Raw genomic sequence first — 25,361 nt, forward strand, 5'->3', positions numbered from 1 at the left:
GGGGATTGAACCCAGGACCTTCTGCGTGTGAAGTAGACGTGATGACCACTCCACTATGAAACCTATGAAATCCTGCAAAGTAATGGCACATAGAGACGAGTTTTGACCAACAGGGGAAAAAAAATAAAATAATTTGTAGTTCTGTTTGTGATGGAAGCCAAAACATACCATCATTCGGCAACAATGCCGAGAACTTCATATAGTGTAGTTGGATAGCGTATTATTTCAACACTAAGAACAGATTGGTTTCACTGGGGATTGAACCCAGTACCTTCTGCGTGTTAAGCAGACATGATGACCACTACACTATGAAACCTGACGAAAAGTTACTGTGTATTGGCTAACAGAGCAGAATTGTGACTGACGAGGCCTTTTTAATGCTGAAGGAAAGTATTTTTGGTTAATGAAACATTTACAATTATTATTACATATTTTACCAGTTTTATTTCTACAAAGGGATTTTGCTTAAATTGAAGTTTATATTGAATGTGTTACTTTTTTCTCCATAGTTTGGTCTTTTGCTTTTGTATTTATGGGAACTATATATTTTTAAACAAATAGGATTTTTATAATATGGGATTATGTTTTTAACCAAAAAAGTTTTTTTGGTTAATGAAACATTTACAATTATTATTACATATTTTACCAGTTTTATTCCTACAAAGGGATTTAGCTTAAATCCACTACACTATGAAACCTTTGAAATCCTGCAAAGTAATGGCAATTAGAGACGAGTTTTGACCGCCAAGGGAAAAAAAACAAATTCGTAGCTCTGGTGGTGATGAAAGCTAAAACATCCCGTTATTCGGCAATAAAGCCAAGAACTTTATATACTGCAGGTTGATAGGGGATTATTTCAACACCAAGAACACATGGGTTTCACTGGGGATTGAACCCAGGACCTTCTGCGTGTAAAGCAGACGTGATTTCCACTACACTATGAAACCTTAGAAAGCCTGCAAAGTAATGGCAATTAGAGACGAGTTTTGACTGCCAGGGAAAAAAAAAAAATAATTTGTAGTTCTGTTTGTGATGGAAGCCAAAACATCCCGTCATTCGGCAACAAAGCCGAGAACTTCAAATAATGTAGTTGGATAGCGTATTATTTCAACACTAAGAACAGATTTGTTTCACTGGGGATTGAACTCAGGACCTTCTGCGTGTTAAGCAGATGTGTGACCACTACACTATGCAACCTGACAAAAAGTTACTGTGTATTGGCTAGCAGAGCAGAATTGTGACTGACGGGGCCTTTTTATTGCTGAAGGAAAGTATTTTTAGTTAATGAAACATTTACAATTACTATTACATATTTTACCAGTTTTATTGCTACGAAGGGATTTTGCTTAAATTGAAGTTTATATTGAATGTGTTACTTTTTTCTCCATAGTTTGGTCTTTTGCTTTTGTATTTATGGGAACTATATAATTTGAAACAAGTAGGATTTTTATTATATGGGATTATGTTTTCTGCTAAAATGGTCAATAAAAAAGAAACCCAAAATCGTAGTTCTCTTTGTGAAGGAAGCCAAAATGTATTGTCCTTTGGCAACGAAACCAAGAATTTCACATATTACAGGTCGATAGGAAATTACTTCAACACCAAAAACAGATTGGTTTCACTGGGGATTGAACCCAGGACCTTCTGCGTGTGAAGCAGACGTGATGACTACTACACTATGAAACCTTTGAAATCCTGCAAAGTAATGGCAATTAGAGACGAGTTTTGACCGCCAGGGGAAAAAAAACAAATTCGTAGCTCTGTTGGTGATGGAAGCTAAAACATCCCGTTATTCGGCAACAAAGCCAAGAACTTTATATGCTGCAGGTTGATAGGGGATTATTTCAACACCAAGAACACATGGGTTTCACTGGGGATTGAACCCAGGACCTTCTGCGTGTAAAGCAGATGTGATTTCCACTACACTATGAAACCTTTGGAAGCCTGCAAAGTAATGGCAATTAGAGACGAGTTTTGATTGCCAGGGAAAAAAAAAAAACAAATTCGTAGCTCTGTTGGGGATGGAAGCCAAAACATCCCATCATTCGGCAACAAAGCCAAGAACTTCATATATTGTAGTTTAATTGAGTATTATTTCAACACCAAGAACAGATTGGTTTTACTGGGGATTGAACGCAGGACCTTCTGCGTGTTAAGCAGACGTGATGACCACTACTCTATGAAACCTGATGGAAAGTTACTGTGTATTGGCTAGCAGAGCAGAATTGTGACTGACAGGGCCTTTTTATTGCTGAAGGAAAGTATTTTTGGTTAATGAAACATTTACAATTTTTATTACATATTTTACCAGTTTTATTCCTACAAAGGGATTTTGCTTAAAAGGAAGTTTACATTGAATGTGTTACTTTTTTCCACATAGATTAGTTGTTTGCTTTTGTATTTAAAGGAACTATATATTTTGAAACAAACAGGATTTTTATAATATGGGATTATGTTTTCTGCTAAAATGGTCAATAAAAAAGAAACCCAAAATCGTAGTTCTCTTGGTGAGGGAAGCCAAAATATATTATCAGTTGGCAACAAAACAAAATATTTCATATAATACAGGTTGATAGCAAATTACTTCAACAGCGAAAACGGCTTGTTTTTACTGGGGATTGAACCCAGGACCTTCTGCGTGTGAAGTAGACGTGATGACCACTCCACTATGAAACCTATGAAATCCTGCAAAGTAATGGCATTTAGAGACGAGTTTTGACCGCCAGGGAAAAAAAAATAAAATAATTTGTAGTTCTGTTTGTGATGGAAGCCAAAACATACCATCATTCGGCAACAATGCCGAGAACTTCATATAGTGTAGTTAGATAGCGTATTATTTCAACACTAAGAACAGATTGGTTTCACTGGGGATTGAACCCAGGACCTTCTGCGTGTTAAGCAGACGTGATGACCACTACACTATGAAACCTGACGAAAAGTTACTGTGTATTGGCTAACAGAGCAGAATTGTGACTGACGAGGCCTTTTTATTGCTGAAGGAAAGTATTTTTGGTTAATGAAACATTTACAATTATTATTACATATTTTACCAGTTTTATTCCTACAAAGGGATTTTGCTTAAATTGAAGTTTATATTGAATGTGTTACTTTTTTCTCCATAGTTTGGTCTTTTGCTTTTGTATTTATGGGAACTATATATTTTGAAACAAATAGGATTTTTATAATATGGGATTATGTTTTTAACCAAAAAAAAATTTTTGGTTAATGAAACATTTACAATTATTATTACATATTTTACCAGTTTTATTCCTACAAAGGGATTTAGCTTAAATCCACTACACTATGAAACCTTTGAAATCCTGCAAAGTAATGGCAATTAGAGACGAGTTTTGACCGCCAGGGGAAAAAAAACAAATTCGTAGCTCTGTTGGTGGTGGAAGCTAAAACATCCCGTTATTCGGCAATAAAGCCAAGAACTTTATATACTGCAGGTTGATAGGGGATTATTTCAACACCAAGAACACATGGGTTTCACTGGGGATTGAACCCAGGACCTCCTGCGTGTAAAGCAGACGTGATTTCCACTACACTATGAAACCTTAGAAAGCCTGCAAAGTAATGGCAATTAGAGACGAGTTTTGACTGCCAGGGAAAAAAAAAATAATTTGTAGTTCTGTTTGTGATGGAAGCCAAAACATCCCGTCATTCTGCAACAAAGCCGAGAACTTCAAATATTGTAGTTGGATAGCATATTATTTCAACACTAAGAACAGATTTGTTTCACTGGGGATTGAACTCAGGACCTTCTGCGTGTTAAGCAGACGTGTGACCACTACACTATGAAACCTGACAAAAAGTTACTGTGTATTGGCTAGCGGAGCAGAATTGTGACTGACGGGGCCGTTTTATTGCTGAAGGAAAGTATTTTTAGTTAATGAAACATTTACAATTATTATTACATATTTTACCAGTTTTATTGCTACAAAGGGATTTTGCTTAAATTGAAGTTTATTTTGAATGTGTTACTTTTTTCTCCATAGTTTGGTCTTTTGCTTTTGTATTTATGGGAACTATATAATTTGAAACAAGTAGGATTTTTATAATATGGGATTATGTTTTCTGCTAAAATGGTCAATAAAAAAGAAACCCAAAATCGTAGTTCTCTTTGTGAAGGAAGCCAAAATGTATTGTCATTTGGCAACGAAACCAAGAATTTCACATATTACAAGTCGATAGGAAATTACTTCAACACCAAAAACAGATTGGTTTCACTGGGGATTGAACCCAGGACCTTCTGCGTGTGAAGCAGACGTGATGACCACTCCACTATGAAACCTTTGAAATCCTGCAAAGTAATGGCAATTAGAGACGAGTTTTGACCGCCAGGGGAAAAAAAAACAATTCGTAGCTCTGTTGGTGATGGAAGCTAAAACATCCCGTTATTCGGCAACAAAGCCAAGAACTTTATATACTGCAGGTTGATAGGGGATTATTTCAACACCAAGAACACATGGGTTTCACTGGGGCTTGAACCCAGGACCTTCTGCGTGTAAAGCAGACGTGATTTCCACTACACTATGAAACCTTAGAAAGCCTGCAAAGTAATGGCAATTAGAGACGAGTTTTGACTGCCAGGGAAAAAAAAAACAAATTCGTAGCTCTGTTGGGGATAGAAGCCAAAACATCCCATCATTCGGCAACAAAGCCAAGAACTTCATATATTGTAGTTTAATTGAGTATCATTTCAACACCATGAACAGTTTGGTTTTACTGGGGATTGAACGGAGGACCTTCTGCGTGTTAAGCAGACGTGATGACCGCTACTCTATGAAACCTGATGGAAAGTTACTGTGTATTGGCTAGCAGAGCAGAATTGTGACTGACGGGGCCTTTTTATTGCTGAAGGAAAGTATTTTTGGTTAATGAAACATTTACAATTTTTATTACATATTTTACCAGTTTTATTCCTACAAAGGGATTTTGCTTAAAAGGAAGTTTACATTGAATGTGTTACTTTTTTCCACATAGTTTAGTTGTTTGCTTTTGTATTTAAAGGAACTATATATTTTGAAACAAACAGGATTTTTATAATATGGGATTATGTTTTCTGCTAAAATGGTCAATAAAAAAGAAACCCAAAATCGTAGTTCTCTTGGTGAGGGAAGCCAAAATAAATTATCAGTTGGCAACAAAACCAAGCATTTCATAAACTACAGGTTGATAGCAAATTACTTCAACAGCGAAAACAGCTTGTTTTTCCTGGGGATTGAACACAGGACCTTCTGCGTGTGAAGTAGACGTGATGACCACTCCACTATGAAACCTGTGAAATCCTGCAAAGTAATGGCATTTAGAGATGAGTTTTGACCGCCAGGGAAAAAAAAAAAATTATTTGTAGTTCTGTTTGTGATGGAAGCCAAAACATACCATCATTCGGCAACAATGCCGAGAACTTCATATATTGTAGTTGGATAGCGTATTATTTCAACACTAAGAACAGATTGGTTTCACTGGGGATTGAACTCAGGACCTTCTGCGTGTTAAGCAGGCGTGTGACCACTACACTATGAAACCTGACGAAAAGTTACTGTGTATTGGCTAGCAGAGCAGAATTGTGACTGACGGGGCCTTTTTATTGCTGAAGGAAAGTATTTTTAGTAATGAAACATTTACAATTATTATTACATATTTTACCAGTTTTATTCCTACAAAGGGATTTTGCTTAAATTGAAGTTTATATTGAATGTGTTACTTTTTTCTCCATAGTTTGGTCCTTTGCTTTTGTATTTATGGGAACTATATATTTTGAAACAAATAGGATTTTTATAATCTGGGATTATGTTTTCTGCTAAAATGGTCAATAAAAAAGAAACCCAAAATCGTAGTTCTCTTTGTGATGGAAGCCAAAATGTATTGTCATTTGGCAACGAAACCAAGAATTTCACATATTACAAATCGATAGGAAATTACTTCAACACCAAAAACAGATTGGTTTCACTGGGGATTGAACCCAGGACCTTCTGCGTGTGAAGCAGACGTGATGACCACTACACTATGAAACCTTTGAAATCCTGCAAAGTAATGGCAATTAGAGACGAGTTTTGACCGCCAGGGGAAAAAAAACAAATTCGTAGCTCTGTTGGTGATGGAAGCTAAAACATCCCGTTATTCGGCAACAAAGCCAAGAACTTTATATATTGCAGGTTGATAGGGGATTATTTCAACACCAAGAACACATGGGTTTCACTGGGGATTGAACCCAGGACCTTCTGCGTGTAAAGCAGACATGATTTCCACTACACTATGAAACCTTTGAAAGCCTGCAAAGTAATGGCAATTAGAGTCGAGTTTTGACCGCCAGGGAAAAAACAAACAAATTCGTAGCTCTGTTGGGGATGGAAGTGAAAACATCCCATCATTCGGCAACAAAGCCAAGAACTTCATATATTGTAGTTTAATTGAGTATTATTTCAACACCAAGAACAGATTGGTTTTACTGGGGATTGAACGCAGGACCTTCTGCGTGTTAAGCAGTCGTGATGACTAGAGATGAGCGAACTGGTCCCGGTTCGGCTCGAGGCGGTTCGCCGAACGGAGGTCCCGTTCGAGTTCAGTTCGTCGAACGTTCGACGAACCGAACTCGAACGTATAGGCTATAATGGGAGGCAATCACAAACATATAAAAATGCATGATAAATGTACACAAAAAGTTAATAAACATTGCCATATCACTTACCGGTCCTCGCGATCCCTTCTGCACTCTGTCTCCTGCCGCTATTCCATCCGATGATCGCTGAATCCTCCCCGTGACCAGCACTGCCAGCAGAGATGCAGGACCTATCGTGACGTCAAAATAGCCATGTGACCAGTCACGTGGCTATTATCTCATTGGCTACAGACTGGTCACATGACTATGACACGTCATGTAGGACCTGCGAGTGCATCTCTCCGGTACACGGTGCACATATGTGTATCGCCGTGTACCGGCGACATGCTCTAGCACACGGTCGACTCCCCGTTCCGTTAGGGACCGGCTGACACAGCCGGTCATTAATGGAGATCACCGTTGCCATAGCAACGCAGTTAGCGGTGACGTCACCGCTAACCGCGGCTCCGAGAGCACCGTTGCTATGGTAACGCGTCTGTCAGCGTTACCGCTGTTACCGCTGACAGCCAGCACTGATCACTCACGGAGTGAAGGCTGCACGATTGTAGTGAGCATTGTAGTGAAGATGAGGTTCCCCAGCCCCAAGTGATGAGCTGGTGAACCTCATCCTTCCTCACTACAATCGTCACTACTACTACATTAGAAAGAAGACAGAAGAGCAGGATCGTGGAGGGCTGACAGGGGGTAATAAAGATGGAGTCTCTAATGTGTCTGTGTATTTATTTCTATTAAAGTATTTTTTCTCTGTGTAATGTCTTTTTTTTAACCCTTTATTGGAGATTCTTAATGGCCGGGTCAAACGTGCCTGACATTAAGAATCTCTGGCTTAATACTGGCTAGTAAAACAAAGCCAGTATTAACTCATGATTACCCAACAAGCCACCCGGCTCCAGGGCTGTTGGAAGAGTTGGATACAGCACCAGATGATGGCGCTTCTATGAGAGCGCCATTTTCTGGGACGGCTGCGGACTGAAATCCGCAGCAGAGGCGCCCAGAAACCTCGGGCTAACCTGTGCTGCGGATTCCAATCCCCAGCTGCCTAGTTGTACCCGGCTGGACACAAAAATGGGGCGAAGCCCACGTCATTTGTTTTTTAATTATTTCATGAAATAAGTGAAATAATTAAAAAAAAACGGGCTTCCCTATATTTTTGGTTCCCAGCCGGGTACAAATAGGCAACAGGGGGTTGGAGGCAGCCCGTGGCTGCCTGCTGTACCTGGCTAGCATACAAAAATATGGCGAAGCCCACGTCATTTTTTTGGTGGGCAAAAAAATTCTGCATACAGTCCTGGATGGAGTATGCTGAGCCTTCTAGTTCTGCAGCTGCTGTCTGCTCTTCTCCATACAGACAGACAGCAGCTGCAGAACTACAAGGATCAGCATACTCCATCCAGGACTGTATGCAGAAGTTTTTTGCCCCCTGAAAAAATTATGTGGGCTTCGCCATATTTTTGTATGCTAGCCAGGTACAGGAGGCAGGTACGGCTGCCCCCAACCCCCAGTTGCCTATTTGTACCCGGCTGGGAACCAAAAATAAAGGGAAGCCCTTTTTTATTATTTCATGAATTTCATGAAATAATTAGAAAACAAATGACGTAGGCTTCGCCCCATTTTTGTGTCCAGCCAGGTACAACTAGGCAGCTGGGGATTGGAATCCGCAGCACAGGTTGGCCTGAGCTTTCTGGGCCCCACTGCTGCGAATTGCAGTCTGCAGCCGCCTCAGAAAATGGCATTTTCATAGAAGCGCCATCTTCTGGCGCTGTATCCAACTCTTCCAGCACCTGCCTGCTATACCTGGCTAGCATACAAAAATATGGCGAAGCTCACGTCCTTTTTTTGTAGTTTTTTGGCAAAAAAAATAAAAAATGCTTCCCTGGATTTTCCATTGCCAGTGAAGGTAACACCAAGCAGTGGGGGTTAGCAGCCAGTAGCTGCTTGGATTACCCTTAGCTAGCAATACAAAAAATGCAGCGGGAGCCCATATATATTTTTTTTAATTATTTATTTAAATAACTAAAAATAAAATGGGCTTCCCTGTATTTTGATTGCTGGACATCACAGTGCTGTAAAAATAAATCTTTAAAAAAATGACATAGCGCTCCGCGGTATTTTTGATTCTCAGCGCAGATAAAGCAGACAGCTATGGGTTGCCACCCCCATCTGCCTGCCGTTACCTTGGTTGGCAATCAAAATACAGGGAAGCCCATTAATTTTTTCTATTTAAAAAATAGTTAAAAAAAAAAATGACGTTGGGTCCCCCCATTTTTGATAGCCAGCTAGGGTAAAGCAGACGGCTGTAGCCTGAAAACCACAGCTGGCAGCTTTAGCGTGGTTGGGGATCCAATGTGGAGGTCCCCTCAGGCTCTTTTTTATAATTATTTTATAAATATTAATAATTACACAATAAAAGTAGGGTCCCCCCCAAATTGGATCACCAGCCAAGGTAAAGCGGACAGCTGTGGTCTGGTATTCTCAGGGTAAGAAGGTACATAGTTATTGGGCCTTCACAGCCTAAAAATAGCAGGCCGCAGGCACCCCAGACGTGGCGCATCCACTAGATGCGCCAATACTGGCGCTTCACCCCAGCTCATCCCGTGCCCTGGTGCAGTGGCAAACGGGGTAATAAATCGGGAAAAAGTGGAGAATAAGTGGAGAAAAAGTGGAGAAAAAAGTGGAGAAAAAGTGGAGAGAAAGTGGAGAAAAAAGTGGAGAAAAAGTGGAGAAAAAAGTGGAGAAAAAGTGGAGAAAAAGTGGAGAAAAAATGTAGAAAAAGTGGAGAAAAAATGTAGAAAAAGTGGAGAATAAGTGTAGAAAAAGTGGAGAAAAAAATGTAGAAAAAGTGGAGAAAAAATGTAGAATAAGTGGAGAAAAAGTGGAGAATAAGTGGAGAAAAAGTGGAGAATAAGTGGAGAAAAAGTGGAGAATAAGTGGAGAAAAAGTGGAGAATAAGTGGAGAAAAAAATGGAGAAAAAGTGGAGAAAAAAGTGGAGAAAAAGTGGAGAAAAAGTGGAGAAAAAGTGGAGAAAAAGTGGAGAATAAGTGGAGAAAAAGTGGAGAATAAGTGGAGAAAAAAATGGAGAAAAAGTGGAGAAAAAAGTGGAGAAAAAGTGGAGAAAAAGTGGAGAAAAAGTGGAGAAAAAGTGGAGAATAAGTGGAGAAAAAGTGGAGAATAAGTGGAGAAAAAAATGTAGAAAAAGTGGAGAAAAAGTGGAGCACCCTTTGGTGCCTTTCATGTGGCACTAAGGGGTGCTTAGCTTTTTATTTAGCCAAAAAAATGAAAAAAAAAAATGACGTAGGGTTCCCCCTAGTTTTGTAGCCAGCTGGGGTAAAGCAGACGGCTGCAGCCTGCAGACCACAGCTGGCAACCTCACCTTGGCTGGTAATCCAAAACTGAGGGCACCCCACGCTGTTATTTTAAATTAAATAAATAATTAAAAAAAAAAACACGTAGGGGTCCCCCAAAATTGGATCACCAGCCAAGGTAAAGCAGACAGCTGGGGCCTGATATTCTCAGACTAGGGAGGTCCATGGTTATTGGACTCTCCCCAGCCTAAAAATAGCAGGCTGCAGCCGCCCCAGAAGTGGCGCATCCATTAGATGCGCCAATCCTGGTGCTTCGCCCCAGCTCATCCCGCGCCCTGGTTCGGTGGCAAACGGGGTAATATATGGGGTTAATACCAGATGTGTAATGTCACCTGGCATTAAGCCCTGGGGTTGGTGAGGTCAGGCGTCTATCAGATACCCGACATCACCAACCCAGTCAGTAATAAAAAAAAATAGACGACAAACACATTTTTATTTGAAAAAACACTCCCCAAAACATTCCCTCTTTAACCAATTTATTAGAATGAAAAATAAATCCAGGTCTGGTGTAATCCAAGGGGTTGCCATGACGATCCACACTGTCCCAGTCAATGAAGAACAGAATGTTCCCCATTGGCTGGGAGAGCAGTGCAGTGACCTGAGCTAACATCAATGGGTCAGCCCAGGTCACTGCAGGGCATGACAAGTGCTGCTGTCAGCGAGGTACATTACCTGCGCTGATCTCCAGCACTGCCGACAGCCCCTGTCACTGAGTTCAATGACCGGAGCCTTCACACCAAGTCTCGCGAGAGGCCCGTGACGTCACCGCTAGTCAGTCTCGGGTCGGAAGCGAGAGGTGATGTGACAAGCGGCGGCCATGGAGGACAGTGACAGCGCTGAGGTCGGGATGGCGGGACTTCATCACCGCAGGTAAGCCGAGCGGGAACATGTGTGTGTGTGTATGTGTGTGTGTGAGAGTGTGTGTGTGTGAGTGTATGTGTACATGCCGCGGGCAGGAGGGGGAGGAGCGAGCTGAGCGGGGAAGTGTGGGCTTCCTGCACGTAACTAGGATAAACATCGGGTTACTAACCAAAGCGCTTTGGTTGGATACCCGATGTTTATCTTGGTTACCAGCTTGTGGCAGGCTGCCAGTGATGGCTCCTGCACACTGTAGCCGTAAAAAGCCCTGCTTTTTACTGCTAGAACCGTTCTCGAACGTTTCTAGAACTATCGAGCTTTTACAAAAAAGCTCGAGTTCTAGTTCGATCTAGAACAGCCCCCAAAATCACTCGAGCCCCGAACTGGAGAACCTCGAACCGCGAACCGCGCTCAACTCTAGTGATGACCACTACTCTATGAAACCTGATGGAAAGCTACTGTGTATTGGCCAGCAGAGCAGAATTGTGACTGACAGGGCCTTTTTATTGCTGAAGGAAAGTATTTTTGGTTAATGAAACATTTACAATTTTTATTACATACTTTACCAGTTTTATTCCTACAAAGGGATTTTGCTTAAAAGGAAGTTTACATTGAATGTGTTACTTTTTTCCACATAGTTTAGTTGTTTGCTTTTGTATTTAAAGGAACTATATATTTTAAAACAAACAGGATTTTTATAATATGGGATTATGTTTTCTGCTAAAATGGTCAATAAAAAAGAAACCCAAAATCGTAGTTCTCTTGGTGATAAAAGCCAAAATATATTATCAGTTGGCAACAAAACAAAGAATTTCATATGTTACAGGTTGATAGCAAATTACTTCAACAGCGAAAACAGCTTGTTTTTACTGGGGATTGAACCCAGGTCCTTCTGCGTGTAAAGCAGATGTGATTTCCACTACACTATGAAACCTTTGAAAGCCTGCAAAGTAATGGCAATTAGAGACGAGTTTTGACCGCCAGGGAAAAAAAAAACAAATTCGTAGCTCTGTTGGGGATGGAAGCCAAAACATCCCATCATTCGGCAACAAAGCCAAGAACTTCATATATTGTAGTTTAATTGAGTATTATTTCAACACCAAGAACAGATTGGTTTTACTGGGGATTGAACGCAGGACCTTCTGCGTGTTAAGCAGACGTGATGACCACTACTCTATGAAACCTGATGGAAAGTTACTGTGTATTGGCTTGCAGAGCAGAATTGTGACTGACGGGGCCTTTTTATTGCTGAAGGAAAGTATTTTTGGTTAATGAAACATTTACAATTTTTATTACATATTTTACCAGTTTTATTCCTACAAAGGGATTTTGCTTAAAAGGAAGTTTACATTGAATGTGTTACTTTTTTCCACATAGTTTAGTTGTTTGCTTTTGTATTTAAAGGAACTATATATTTGGAAACAAACAGGATTTTTATAATATGGGATTATGTTTTCTGCTAAAATGGTCAATAAAAAAGAAACCCAAAATCGTAGTTCTCTTGGTGAGGGAAGCCAAAATATATTATCAGTTGGCAACAAAACCAAGAATTTCATATATTACAGGTTGATAGCAAATTACTTCAACAGCGAAAACGGCTTGTTTTTACTGGGTATTGAACCCAGGACCTTCTGCATGTGAAGTAGACGTGATGACTACACCACTATGAAACCTGTGAAATCCTGCAAAGTAATGGCATTTAGAGACAAGTTTTGACCGCCAGGGGAAAAAAAAAATAAAATTTGTAGTTCTGTTTGTGATGGAAGCCAAAACATACCGTCATTCGGCAACAATGCCGAGAACTTCATATATTGTAGTTGGATAGCGTATTATTTCAACACTAAGAACAGATTGGTTTCACTGGGGATTGAACCCAGGACTTTCTGTGTGTTAAGCAGACGTGATGACCACTACACTATGAAACCTGATGAAAAGTTACTGTGTATTGGCTAGCAGAGCAGAATTGTGACTGACGGGGCCTTTTTATTGCTGAAGGAAAGTATTTTTGGTTAATGAAACATTTACAATTATTATTAAATATTTTACCAGTTTTATTCCTACAAAGGGATTTTGCTTAAATTAAAGTTTATATTGAATGTGTTACTTTTTTCTCCATAGTTTGGTCTTTTGCTTTTGTATTTATGGGAACTATATATTTTGAAACAAATAGGATTTTTATAATATGGGATTATGTTTTCTGCTAAAATGGTCAATAAAAAAGAAACCCAAAATCGTAGTTCTCTTGGTGAGGGAAGCCAAAATATATTATCAGTTGGCAACAAAACCAAGAATTTCATATATTACAGGTTGATAGCAAATTACTTCAACAGCGAAAACGGCTTGTTTTTACTGGGGATTGAACCCAGGACCTTCTGCGTGTGAAGTAGACATGATGACCACTCCACTATGAAACCTGTGAAATCCTGCAAAGTAATGGCATTTAGAGACGAGTTTTGACCGCCGGGGAAAAAAAATAAATAAATTTGTAGTTCTGTTTGTGATGGAAGCCAAAACATACCGTCATTCGGCAACAATGCCGAGAACTTCATATATTGTAGTTGGATAGCGTATTATTTCAACTTTAAGAACAGATTGGTTTCACTGGGGATTGAACCCAGGACCTTCTGCGTGTTAAGCAGACGTGATGACCACTACACTATGAAACCTTGTGAAAAGTTACTGTGTATTCGCTAGCAGAGCAGAATTGTGACTGACGGGGCCTTTTTATTGCTGAAGGAAAGTATTTTTGGTTAATGAAACATTTACAATTATTATTACATATTTTACCAGTTTTATTCCTACAAAAGGATTTTGCTTAAATTGAAGTTTATATTGAATGTGTTACTTTTTTCTCCATAGTTTGGTCTTTTGCTTTTGTATTTATGGGAACTATATATTTTGAAACAAATAGGATTTTTATAATATGGGATTATGTTTTCTGCTAAAATGGTCAATAAAAAAGAAACCCAAAATCGTAGTTCACTTTGTGATGGAAGCCAAAATGTATTGTCATTTGGCAACGAAACCAAGAATTTCACATATTACAAGTCGATAGGAAATTACTTCAACACCAAAAACAGATTGGTTTCACTGGGGATTGAACCCAGGACCTTCTGCGTGTGAAGCAGATGTGATGACCACTACACTATGAAACCTTTGAAATCCTGCAAAGTAATGGCAATTAGAGACGAGTTTTGACCGCCAGGGGAAAAAAAACAAATTCGTAGCTCTGTTGGTGATGGAAGCTAAAACATCCCGTTATTCAGCAACAAAGCCAAGAACTTTATATACTGCAGGTTGATAGGGGATTATTTCAAGACCAAGAACACATGGGTTTCACTGATGATTGAACCCAGGTCCTTCTGCGTGTAAAGCAGACGTGATTTCCACTACACTATGAAACCTTTGAAAGCCTGCAAAGTAATGGCAATTAGAGACGAGTTTTGACCGCCAGGGAAAAAAAAAACAAATTCGTAGCTCTGTTGGGGATGGAAGCCAAAACATCCCATCATTCGGCAACAAAGCCAAGAACTTCATATATTGTAGTTTAATTGAGTATTATTTCAACACCAAGAACAGATTGGTTTTACTGGGGATTGAACGCAGGACCTTCTGCATGTTAAGCAGACGTGATGACCACTACTCTATGAAACCTGATGGAAAGTTACTGTGTATTGGCTAGCAGAGCAGAATTGTGACTGACGGGGCCTTTTTATTGCTAAAGGAAAGTATTTTTGGTTAATGAAACATTTACAATTTTTATTACATATTTTACCAGTTTTATTCCTACAAAGGGATTTTGCTTAAAAGGAAGTTTACATTGAATGTGTTACTTTTTTCCACATAGTTTAGTTGTTTGCTTTTGTATTTAAAGGAACTATATATTTGTTAACAAACAGGATTTTTATAATATGGGATTATGTTTTCTGCTAAAATGGTCAATACAAAAGAAACCCAAAATCGTAGTTCTCTTGGTGATGGAAGCCAAAATATATTATCAGTTGGCAACAAAACAAAGAATTTCATATGTTACAGGTTGATAGCAAATTACTTGAACAGCGAAAACAGCTTGTTTTTACTGGGGATTGAACCCAGGACCTTCTGCGTGTGAAGTAGACGTGATGACGACTCCACTATGAAACCTGTGAAATCCTGCGAAGTAATGGCATTTAGACACGAGTTTTGACCGTTAGGGGAAAAAAAAAAAAATAATTTGTAGTTCTGTTTGTGATGGAAGCCAAAACATCCCGTCATTCGGCAACAAAGCCGAGAACTTCATATATTGTAGTTGGATAGTGTATTATTTCAACACTAAGAACAGATTGGTTTCACTGGGGATTGAACCCAGGACCTTCTGCGTGTTAAGCAGACGTGATGACCACTACACTATGAACCCTGACGAAAAATTACTGTGTATTGGCTAGCAGAGCAGAATTGTGACTGACGGGGTGTTTTTATTGCTGAAGGAAAGTATTTTTGGTTAATGAAACATTTACAATTATTATTACATATTTTACCAGTTTTATTCCTACAAAGGGATTTTGCTTAAATTGAAGTTTATATTGAATGTGTTACTTTTTTCTCCATAGTTTGGTCTTTTGCTTTTGTATTTATGGGAACTATATATTTTGAAACAAATAGGATTTTTATAATATGGGATTATGTTTTCTGCTAAAATGGTCAATAAAAAACAAACCCAAAATCGTAGTTCTCTTTGTGATGGAAGCCAAAATGTATTGTCATTTGGCAACGAAACCAAGAATTTCACATATTACAAGTCGATAGGAAATTACTTCAACACCAAAAACAGATTGGTTTCACTGGGGATTGAACCCAGGAACTTCTGCGTGTGAAGCAGATGTGATGACCACTACACTATGAAACCTTTGAAATCCTGCAAAGTAATGGCAATTAGAGACGAGTTTTGACCGCCAGGGGAAAAAAAGCAAATTCGTAGCTCTGTTGGTGATGGAAGCTAAAACATCCCGTTATTCAGCAACAAAGCCAAGAACTTTATATACTGCAGGTTGATAGGGGATTACTTCAACACCAAGAACAAATGGGTTTCACTGAGGATTGAACCCAGGACCTTCTGCGTGTAAAGCAGACGTGATTTCCACTAAACTATGAAACCTCTGAAAGCCTGCAAAGTAATGGCAATTAGAGACGAGTTTTGACCGCCAGGGAAAAAAAACAAACAAATTCGTAGCTCTGTTGGGGATGGAAGCCAAAACATCCCATCATTCGGCAACAAAGCCAAGAACTTCATATATTGTAGTTTAATTGAGTATTATTTCAACACCAAGAACAGATATGTTTTACTGGGGATTGAACGCAGGACCTTCTGCGTGTTATGCAGACGTGATGACCACTACTCTATAAAACCTGATGGAAAGTTACTGTGTATTGGCTAGCAGAGCAGAATTGTGACTGACGGGGCCTTTTTATTGCTGAAGGAAAGTATTTTTGGTTAATGAAACATTTACAATTTTTATTACATATTTTACCAGTTTTATTCCTACAAAGGGATTTTGCTTAAAAGGAAGTTTACATTGAATGTGTTACTTTTTTCCACATAGTTTAGTTGTTTGCGTTTGTATTTAAAGGAACTATATATTTTGAAACAAACAGGATTTTTATAATATGGGATTATGTTTTCTGCTAAAATGGTCAATAAAAAAGAAACCCAAAATCGTAGTTCTCTTGGTGATGGAAGCCAAAATATATTATCAGTTGGCAACAAAACAAAGAATTTCATATGTTACAGGTTGATAGCAAATTACTTCAACAGCGAAAACGGCTTGTTTTTACTGGGGATTGAACCCAGGACCTTCTGCGTGTGAAGTAGACGTGATGATGACTCCACTATGAAACCTGTGAAATCCGGCAAAGTAATGGCATTTAAAGACGAGTTTTGACCGCCAGGGGGAAAAAAAAAAATAATTTGTAGTTCTGTTTGTGATGGAAGCCAAAACATCCCGTCATTCGGCAACAAAGCCGAGAACTTCATATATTGGAGTTGGATAGCGTATTATTTCAACACTAAGAACAGATTGGTTTCACTGGGGATTGAACCCAGGACTAGAGATGAGTGAACCGATCGCGGTTCGGCTCGAGTCGGTTCGCCGAACGGGGGTCCTGTTCGAGTTCGGTTCGTCGAACGTTCGACGAACCGAACTCGAACCAATAGGCTATAATGGGAGGCAATCACAAACACATAAAAATGCATTATAAATGTACACAAACAGTTAATAAACATTGCCATAACACTTACCGGTCCCCGCGATCCCTCCTGTACTCTGTCTCCTGCCGCTATTCCATCCGATGATCGCTGAATCCTCCCCGTGACCAGCACTGCCAGCTGAGATGCAGGACCTATCATGACGTCAAAATAGCCATGTGACCAGTCACGTGGCTATAATCTCATTGGCTACAGACTGGTCACACGACTATGACGCGTCATGTAGGACCTGCGAGTGCATCTCTCCGGTACACGGTGCACATATGTGTATCGCCGTGTACCGGCGACATGCTCTAGCACACGGTCGACTACCCATTCCGTTAGGGACCGGCTGAGACAGCCGGTCATTAACGGAGATCACCGTTGCCATAGCAACGCAGTTAGCGGTGATGTCACCGCTAACCGCGGCTCCGAGAGCACCGTTGCTATGGTAACGCGTCTGTCAGCGTTACCGCTGTTACCGCTGACAGCCAGCACTGATCACTCACGGAGTGAAGGCTGCACGCTGCTTCCCGATTGTAGTGAGGATTGTAGTGAGGATGAGGTTCCTCAGCCCCAAGTGATGAGCTGGGTAAACTCATCCTCACTACAATCGTCACTACTACTACACTAGTGAGGATTGTAGTGAGGATGAGGTTCCTCAGCCCCAAGTGATGAGCTGGGTAAACTCATCCTCACTACAATCATCACTACTACTACACTAGTGATGATTGTAGTGAGGATGAGGTTCCTCAGCCCCAAGTGATGAGCTGGGTAAACTCATCCTCACTACAATCGTCACTACTACTACACTAGTGATGATTGTAGTGAGGATGAGGTTCCTCAGCCCCAAGTGATGAGCTGGGTAAACTCATCCTCACTACAATCGTCACTACTACTACACTAGTGATGATGGTAGTGAGGATGAGGTTCCTCAGCCCCAAGTGATGAGCTGGGTAAACTCATCCTCACTACAATCGTCACTACTACTACACTAGTGAGGATTGTAGTGAGGATGAGGTTCCTGAGCCCCAAGTGATGAGCTGGGTAAACTCATCCTCACTACAATCATCACTACTACTACACTAGTGAGGATTGTAGTGAGGATGAGGTTCCTCAGCCCCTATGATGAGCTGGTGAACCTCATCCTCACTACAATCGTCACTACTACTACACTAGAAAGAAAGAAGACAGAAGAGCAGGATCGTGGAGGGCTGACAGGGGGTAATAAAGATGGAGTCTCTAATGTGTCTGTGTATTTATTTCTATTAAAGTATTTTTTTCTCTGTGTGGTGTTTTTTTTTAACCCTTTATTGGAGATTCTTAATGGCCGGGTCAAATGTGCCTGACATTAAGAATCTCTGGCTTAATACTGGCTAGTAAAACAAAGCCAGCATTACTTCATGATTACCCAACAAGCCACCCTGCTTCAGGGCTGTTGGAAGAGTTGGATACAGCGCCAGATGATGGCGCTTCTATGAGAGCGCCATTTTCTGGGACAGCTGCGGACTGAAATTCGCAGCAGAGGCGCCCAGAAACCTCGGGCTAACCTGTGCTGCGGATTCCAATCCCCAGCTGCCTAGTTGTACCCGGCTGGACACAAAAAATGGGGCGAAGCCCACGTCATTTGTTTTTTAATTATTTCATGAAATAAGTGAAATAATTAAAAAAAACGGGCTTCCCTATATTTTTGGTTCCCAGCCGGGTACAAATAGGCAACTGGGGGTTGGAGGCAGCCCGTGGCTGCCTGCTGTACCTGGCTAGCATACAAAAATATGGCGAAGCCCACGTCATTTTTATAGTGGGCAAAAAAATTCTGCATACAGTCCTGGATGGAGTATGCTGAGCCTTGTAGTTCTGCAGCTGCTGTCTGCTCTTCTCCATACAGACACACAGCAGCTGCAGAACTACAAGGCTCAGCATACTCCATCCAGGACTGTATGCAGAAGTTTTTTGCCCCCTGATAAAATTATGTGGGCTTCGCCATATTTTTGTATGCTAGCCAGGTACAGCAGGGAGGTACGGCTGCCCCCAACCCCCAGTTGCCTATTTGTACCCGGCTGGGCACCAAAAATAAAGGGAAGCCCTTTTTTTATTATTTTATGAATTTCATTAAATTATTAGAAAACAAATGACGTAGGCTTCGCCCCATTTTTGTGTCCAGCCAGGTACAACTAGGCAGCTGGGGATTGGAATCCGCAGCACAGGTTGGCCTGAGCTTTCTGGGCCCCACTGCTGCGAATTGCAGTCTGCAGCCGCCTCAGAAAATGGCATTTTCATAGAAGCGCCATCTTCTGGCGCTGTATCCAACTCTTCCAGCACCTGCCTGCTATATCTGGCTAGCATACAAAAATATGGCGAAGCTCACGTCCTTTTTTTGTAGTTTTTTGGCAAAAAAAATAAAAAATGCTTCCCTGGATTTTCCATTGCCAGTGAAGGTAACACCAAGCAGTGGGGGTTAGCAGCCAGTAGCTGCTTGGATTACCCTTACCTAGCAATACAAAAAATGCAGCGGGAGCCCATATATATTTTTTTTTAATTATTTATTTAAATAACTAAAAACAAAATGGGCTTCCCTGTATTTTGATTGCTGGACATCACAGTGCTGTAAAAATAAATCTTTAAAAAAATGACGTAGCGCTCCGCGGTATTTTTGATTCTCAGCGCAGATAAAGCAGACAGCTATGGGTTGCCACCCCAGTCTGCCTGCCGTTACCTTGGTTGGCAATCAAAATACAGGGAAGCCCATTAATTTTTTCTATTTAAAAAATAGTTAAAAAAAAAATGACGTTGGGTCCCCCCATTTTTGATAGCCAGCTAAGGTAAAGCAGACGGCTGTAGCCTGAAAACCACAGCTGGCAGCTTTACCGTGGTTGGGGATCCAATGTGGAGGTCCCCTCAGGCTCTTTTTTATAATTATTTCATAAATATTAATAATTACACAATAAAAGTAGGGTCCCCCCCAAATTGGATCACCAGCCAAGGTAAAGCGGACAGCTGTGGTCTGGTATTCTCAGGGTGGGAAGGTACATAGTTATTGGGCCTTCACAGCCTAAAAATAGCAGGCCGCAGGCACCCCAGACGTGGCGCATCCACTAGATGCGCCAATCCTGGCGCTTCACCCCAGCTCATCCCGTGCCCTGGTGCAGTGGCAAACGGGGCAATAAATCGGGTTGATACTAGCTGTAAAGTCACCTGAGATCAAGCCCAGCAGTTTGTGATGTTATGGCGTCTATTAGATACCCAACATCATAAACTGTCAGTACTAACAAAAAAAAAAAAATCGACAAAAGAAATTTATTTGAAAAAACAGTCCCCAAAACATTTCCTCTTTCACCAATTTATTGAAAGAAAAAAAATAAAGGGGTCCCACGACGACTCTGGACCGTCTAGAATATGGGGGGGAGACACTCAGGGAACGTATCCCCCATTTTCTAGGAGTGCGGACCCTTCATGTGAGGAGTGTGGGTGCAATTAATCTGCACTCACTCTCCCCGGTCCACAGCAGCAGAGTCCATGTCGTAATGGTTGCTACCAAAGCTGCAAAGCCCTGCTCATGAGGTAAGGGCATGCCTAATCAGGAGAACTACTGTAGAGGAAGCTCTGCTCACTGGTATATAGGTGCTCAGAGGTAATAATAGATAAAATTAGTGAGTAACCTCGGCACTCTAAATCTCCCAGACTAAGTCAGTAAGTCACAATGGATAGTAATGCAAAATCACTCTTTATTGGTCCGTATTAAGAAAAAAAAATTTTTCATAAGCATATATGTTTTTGTCCAAAACAAGTTACAAATGACGTTTCGGCCTGAGCCTTCGTCAGATTGGACTTATCTGCATGTAATCATGAAAAATGACAATAATCAGTATCACATAAGAGTGAGAGAACAATAACATAAACTCGAACAATGTAGAGGTACAATTGGGATGCAGCAAAAAAATTGCAACACAGCAAGAAATGAAACACATGATACAAATGTCATAATACAGTACAAGGACAATATAGTAATGACAAATATGGGGTCAGAGTAGGCTTAGACAGCTCTGGTACGAAAAAGATGTCAATCACAAAGTAACATGTGCAGTAGGTGTAGAGCTACAGTATGCATGGCAGAGCTAATGGGTAGACCGACCATAGAAAAAGAACGGAGAAAAAGTGGAGAAAAAGTGGAGAAAAAATGGATAACAAGTGAAGAAAAAGTGGAGAAAAAGTGGAGAAAAAAATGGCTAAAAAGTGGAGAAAAAGTGGAGAAAAAAAAGGATAAAAAGTGGAGAAAAAGTGGAGAAGTGGAGAAGAAGTGGAGAAAAAGTGGAGAAAAAGTGGAGCACCCTTTGGTGCCTTTCATGTGGCACTAAGGGGTGCTTCGCTTTGTATTTAGCCAAAAAAATGAAAACAAAATGACGTAGGGTTCCCCCTAGTTTTGTAGCCAGCTAGGGTAAAGCAGACGGCTGCAGCCTGCAGGCCACAGCTGGCAACCTCACCTTGGCTGGTAATCCAAAACTGAGGGCACCCCACGCTGTTATTTTAAATTAAATAAATAATTAAAAAAAAAACCACGTAGGGGTCCCCCAAAATTGGATCACCAGCCAAGGTAAAGCAGACAGCTGAGGCCTGATATTCTCAGACTAGGGAGGTCCATGGTTATTGGACTCTCCCCAGCCTAAAAATAGCAGGCCGCAGCCGCCCCAGAAGTGGCGCATCCATTAGATGCGCCAATCCTGGTGCTTCGCCCCAGCTCATCCCGCGCCCTGGTGCGGTGGCAAACGGGGTAATATATGGGGTTAATACCAGATGTGTAATGTCACCTGGCATTAAGCCCTGGGGTTGGTGAGGTCAGGCGTCTAGCAGATACCCGACATCACCAACCCAGTCAGTAATAAAAAAAATAGACGACAAACACATTTATGTTTGAAAAAACACTCCCCAAAACATTCCCTCTTTAACCATTTTATTAGAATGAAAAACAAATCCAGGTCTGGTGTAATCCAAGGGGTTGCCATGACGATCCACACTGTCCCAGTCAATGAAGATCAGGATGTTCCCCATTGGCTGGGAGAGCAGTGCAGTGACCTGAGCTAACATCAATGGGTCAGCCCAGGTCACTGCAGGGGATGACAAGTGCTGCTGTCAGCGAGGTACATTACCTGCGCTGATCTCCAGCACACTGACAGCCCCTGTCACTGAGTTCAATGACCGCCGCCTTCACAGCCAAGAATCGCGAGAGGCCCGTCTCGTCACCGCTAGTCAGTCTCGGGTCGGAAGCGAGAGAAGGTGATGTGACAAGCGGCGGCCATGAAGGACAGTGACAGCGCTGAGGTCGGGATGGCGGGACTTCATCACCGCAGGCAGGGCCGGCTCCAGGTTTTTGTGGGCCCCGGGCGGAAGAGTCCCAGTGGGCCCCATAAACACGCAGACATACACACATACACAGATACATACACGTACATATACATATTTAAAGACAAACTCACAAAAATACATATAAACAGACAAATCTATACAGTCATATACACTGACATACATAGATACACATCATACATGCATACATACAGAGACACACACTGCTATGCTCCATACATACATACATACAGACACACACATACTGCTCTGCATGCATACATACATATAGACAGACACACACACACTGCTCTGCTACATACATACATATAGACAGACACACACATACTGCTCAGCTGCATACATACATACATACAGACACACACACACACACTGCTCTGCTGCATACATACATACAGACAGACACGCATACTGCTCTGCTGCATACATACATGCATACATACATACAAACAGACACGCATACTGCTCTTCTGCATACATACATACATACATACAGACAGACACGCATACTGCTCTGCATGCATACATACAGACACGCATACTACTCTGCTGCATACATACATGCATACATACAGACAGACACGCATATTGCTCTGCTGCATATATATATACATACATACAGACATGCATACTGCTCTGCTACATATACATACATACAGACACGTATACTGCTCTGCTGCATACATACATGCATACATACAGACAGACACGCATACTACTCTGCTACATATATACATACATACATACAGACACGCATACTGCTCTGCTGCATATATACATACATACACGCATACTGCTCTGCTGCATATATACATACATACAGACACCCATACTGCTATGCTGCATACATACATACATACATACAGACACATATACTGCTCTGCTGCATACATACATACATACATACAGACACGCATACTGCTCTGCTGCATATATACATACATACACGCATACTGCTCTGCTGTATATATACATACATACAGACACGCATACTGCTCTGCTGCATATATACATACATACATACAGACACGCATACTGCTCTGCTGCATATATACATACATACATACAGACACGCATATTGCTCTGCTGCATATATATATACATACAGACACGCATACTACTCTGCTACATATATACATGCATACAGACACATATACTGCTCTGCTGCATACATACATGCATACATACAGACAGACACGCATATTGCTCTGCTGCATATATATATATATATACATACATACAGACACGCATACTACTCTGCTACATATATACATACATACATACAGACACGCATACTGCTCTGCTGCATATATACATACATACAGACACGCATACTGCTCTGCTGCATATATACATACATACATACAGACACGCATACTGCTCTGCCGCATACATACATGCATACATACAGACAGACACGCATATTGCTCTGCTGCATATATATATACATACAGACACGCATACTACTCTGCTACATATATACATACATACAGACACGTATACTGCTCTGCTGCATACATACATACATGCATACATACAGACAGACACGCATATTGCTCTGCTGCATATATATATACATACATACAGACACTCATACTACTCTGCTACATATATACATACATACATACAGACACGCATACTGCTCTGCTGCATATATACATACATACAGACACGCATACTGCTCTGCTGCATATATACATACATACATACAGACACGTATACTGCTCTGCTGCATATATATATACTTACATACAGACACGTATACTGCTCTGCTGCATATATACATGCATACATACAGACACGCATACTGCTCTGCTGCATATATACATACATACAGACACGCATACTGCTCTGCTGCATATACACATACATACATACAGACACGCATACTGCTCTGCTGCATATATACATACATATAGACACGCATACTGCTCTGCTGCATGCATACATACAAACACACACCTTGCTCTGCGGGGCCCACACACGCGGCTCCGGGGGCCTCACACAAGGCTCTGCGGGGCCCACACATGCACGGGGGGACAGGGAGGGGCGGGGAGGGAGTGATGTCCCACATACTGATCAGGTTACGGTGCAGATGGGGCCCACACAGCGCCGGAGGGAAGCAATGTGCTGGGGGTCGCTGGCTGGCACTGTGACTCCTTCATCTGTGTGACCGAGCAGGACGCCGGGCGGTAGCTCCGCCCACAGATGATGCTCAATGCAGGAGAACACAGTGAACGCTGTGGTCTGCGGGCCTTAAAGAGCCGGCAGCCACAGTTTCCAGTGCCAAGAACTGCTGCCCCCGGGCCGACCGCAGGTAAGCCGAGCGGGACCGTGTGTGTGTGTGTGTGTGTGTGTGTGTATACGTGTGTACGTGTGTACATGCCGCGGGCAGGAAGGGGCGGAGCGAGCTGAGCGGGGAAGTGTGGGCTTCCTGCACGTAACTAGGATAAACATCGGGTTACTAACCAAAGCGCTTTGGTTTGATACCCGATGTTTATCTTGGTTACCAGCTTGTGGCAGGCTGCCAGCGATGGCTCCTGCACACCATAGCTGTAAAAAGCCCTGCTTTTTGCTGCTAGAACCGTTCTCGAACGTATCTAGAACTATCGAGCTTTTGCAAAAAGCTCGAGTTCTAGTTCGATCTCGAACAGCCTCCAAAATCACAATTATGAAACACAATTATTATTACATATTTTACCAGTTTTATTCCTACAAAGGGATTTTGCTTAAAAGGAAGTTTATATTGAATGTGTTCCTTTTTTCTACATAGTTTAGTTGTTTGCTTTTGTATTTAAAGGAACTATATATATAATATGGGATTATGTTTTCTGCTAAAATGGTGAATAAAAAAGAAACCCAAAATCGTAGTTCTCTTTGTGATGGAAGCCAAAATTCCATCACAAATTCGTAGCTCTGTTGGGAACGGAAGCC

At 41.2% G+C, this 25,361-nt stretch overlaps 9 non-coding genes across 9 annotated transcripts; all 9 read right to left on the reverse strand.

The window, feature by feature from the left end:
• Positions 1-874: 874 nt before the first annotated feature.
• On the reverse strand, positions 875-947 carry TRNAV-UAC (transfer RNA valine (anticodon UAC)). The gene has a single exon. It is a non-coding gene; the product is annotated as a tRNA-Val (tRNA).
• Positions 948-1,862: 915 nt separating this feature from the next.
• Positions 1,863-1,935, reverse strand: TRNAV-UAC (transfer RNA valine (anticodon UAC)). Its single transcript has one exon. It is a non-coding gene; the product is annotated as a tRNA-Val (tRNA).
• A 921-nt stretch (positions 1,936-2,856) lies between these two features.
• Positions 2,857-2,929, reverse strand: TRNAV-AAC (transfer RNA valine (anticodon AAC)). Its single transcript has one exon. It is a non-coding gene; the product is annotated as a tRNA-Val (tRNA).
• Positions 2,930-3,487: 558 nt separating this feature from the next.
• Positions 3,488-3,560, reverse strand: TRNAV-UAC (transfer RNA valine (anticodon UAC)). The gene has a single exon. It is a non-coding gene; the product is annotated as a tRNA-Val (tRNA).
• Positions 3,561-4,473: 913 nt separating this feature from the next.
• On the reverse strand, positions 4,474-4,546 carry TRNAV-UAC (transfer RNA valine (anticodon UAC)). Its single transcript has one exon. It is a non-coding gene; the product is annotated as a tRNA-Val (tRNA).
• A 1,404-nt stretch (positions 4,547-5,950) lies between these two features.
• TRNAV-CAC (transfer RNA valine (anticodon CAC)) lies at positions 5,951-6,023 on the reverse strand. Its single transcript has one exon. It is a non-coding gene; the product is annotated as a tRNA-Val (tRNA).
• Positions 6,024-6,199: 176 nt separating this feature from the next.
• On the reverse strand, positions 6,200-6,272 carry TRNAV-UAC (transfer RNA valine (anticodon UAC)). Its single transcript has one exon. It is a non-coding gene; the product is annotated as a tRNA-Val (tRNA).
• A 7,170-nt stretch (positions 6,273-13,442) lies between these two features.
• TRNAV-AAC (transfer RNA valine (anticodon AAC)) lies at positions 13,443-13,515 on the reverse strand. Its single transcript has one exon. It is a non-coding gene; the product is annotated as a tRNA-Val (tRNA).
• A 416-nt stretch (positions 13,516-13,931) lies between these two features.
• Positions 13,932-14,004, reverse strand: TRNAV-CAC (transfer RNA valine (anticodon CAC)). The gene has a single exon. It is a non-coding gene; the product is annotated as a tRNA-Val (tRNA).
• Between the last annotated feature and the right edge of the window lie 11,357 nt (positions 14,005-25,361).

The sequence above is a fragment of the Anomaloglossus baeobatrachus genome, chromosome 2, assembly GCF_048569485.1.
Source record: "Anomaloglossus baeobatrachus isolate aAnoBae1 chromosome 2, aAnoBae1.hap1, whole genome shotgun sequence".
In the NCBI taxonomy this organism is placed as follows: Eukaryota; Metazoa; Chordata; class Amphibia; order Anura; family Aromobatidae; genus Anomaloglossus; species Anomaloglossus baeobatrachus.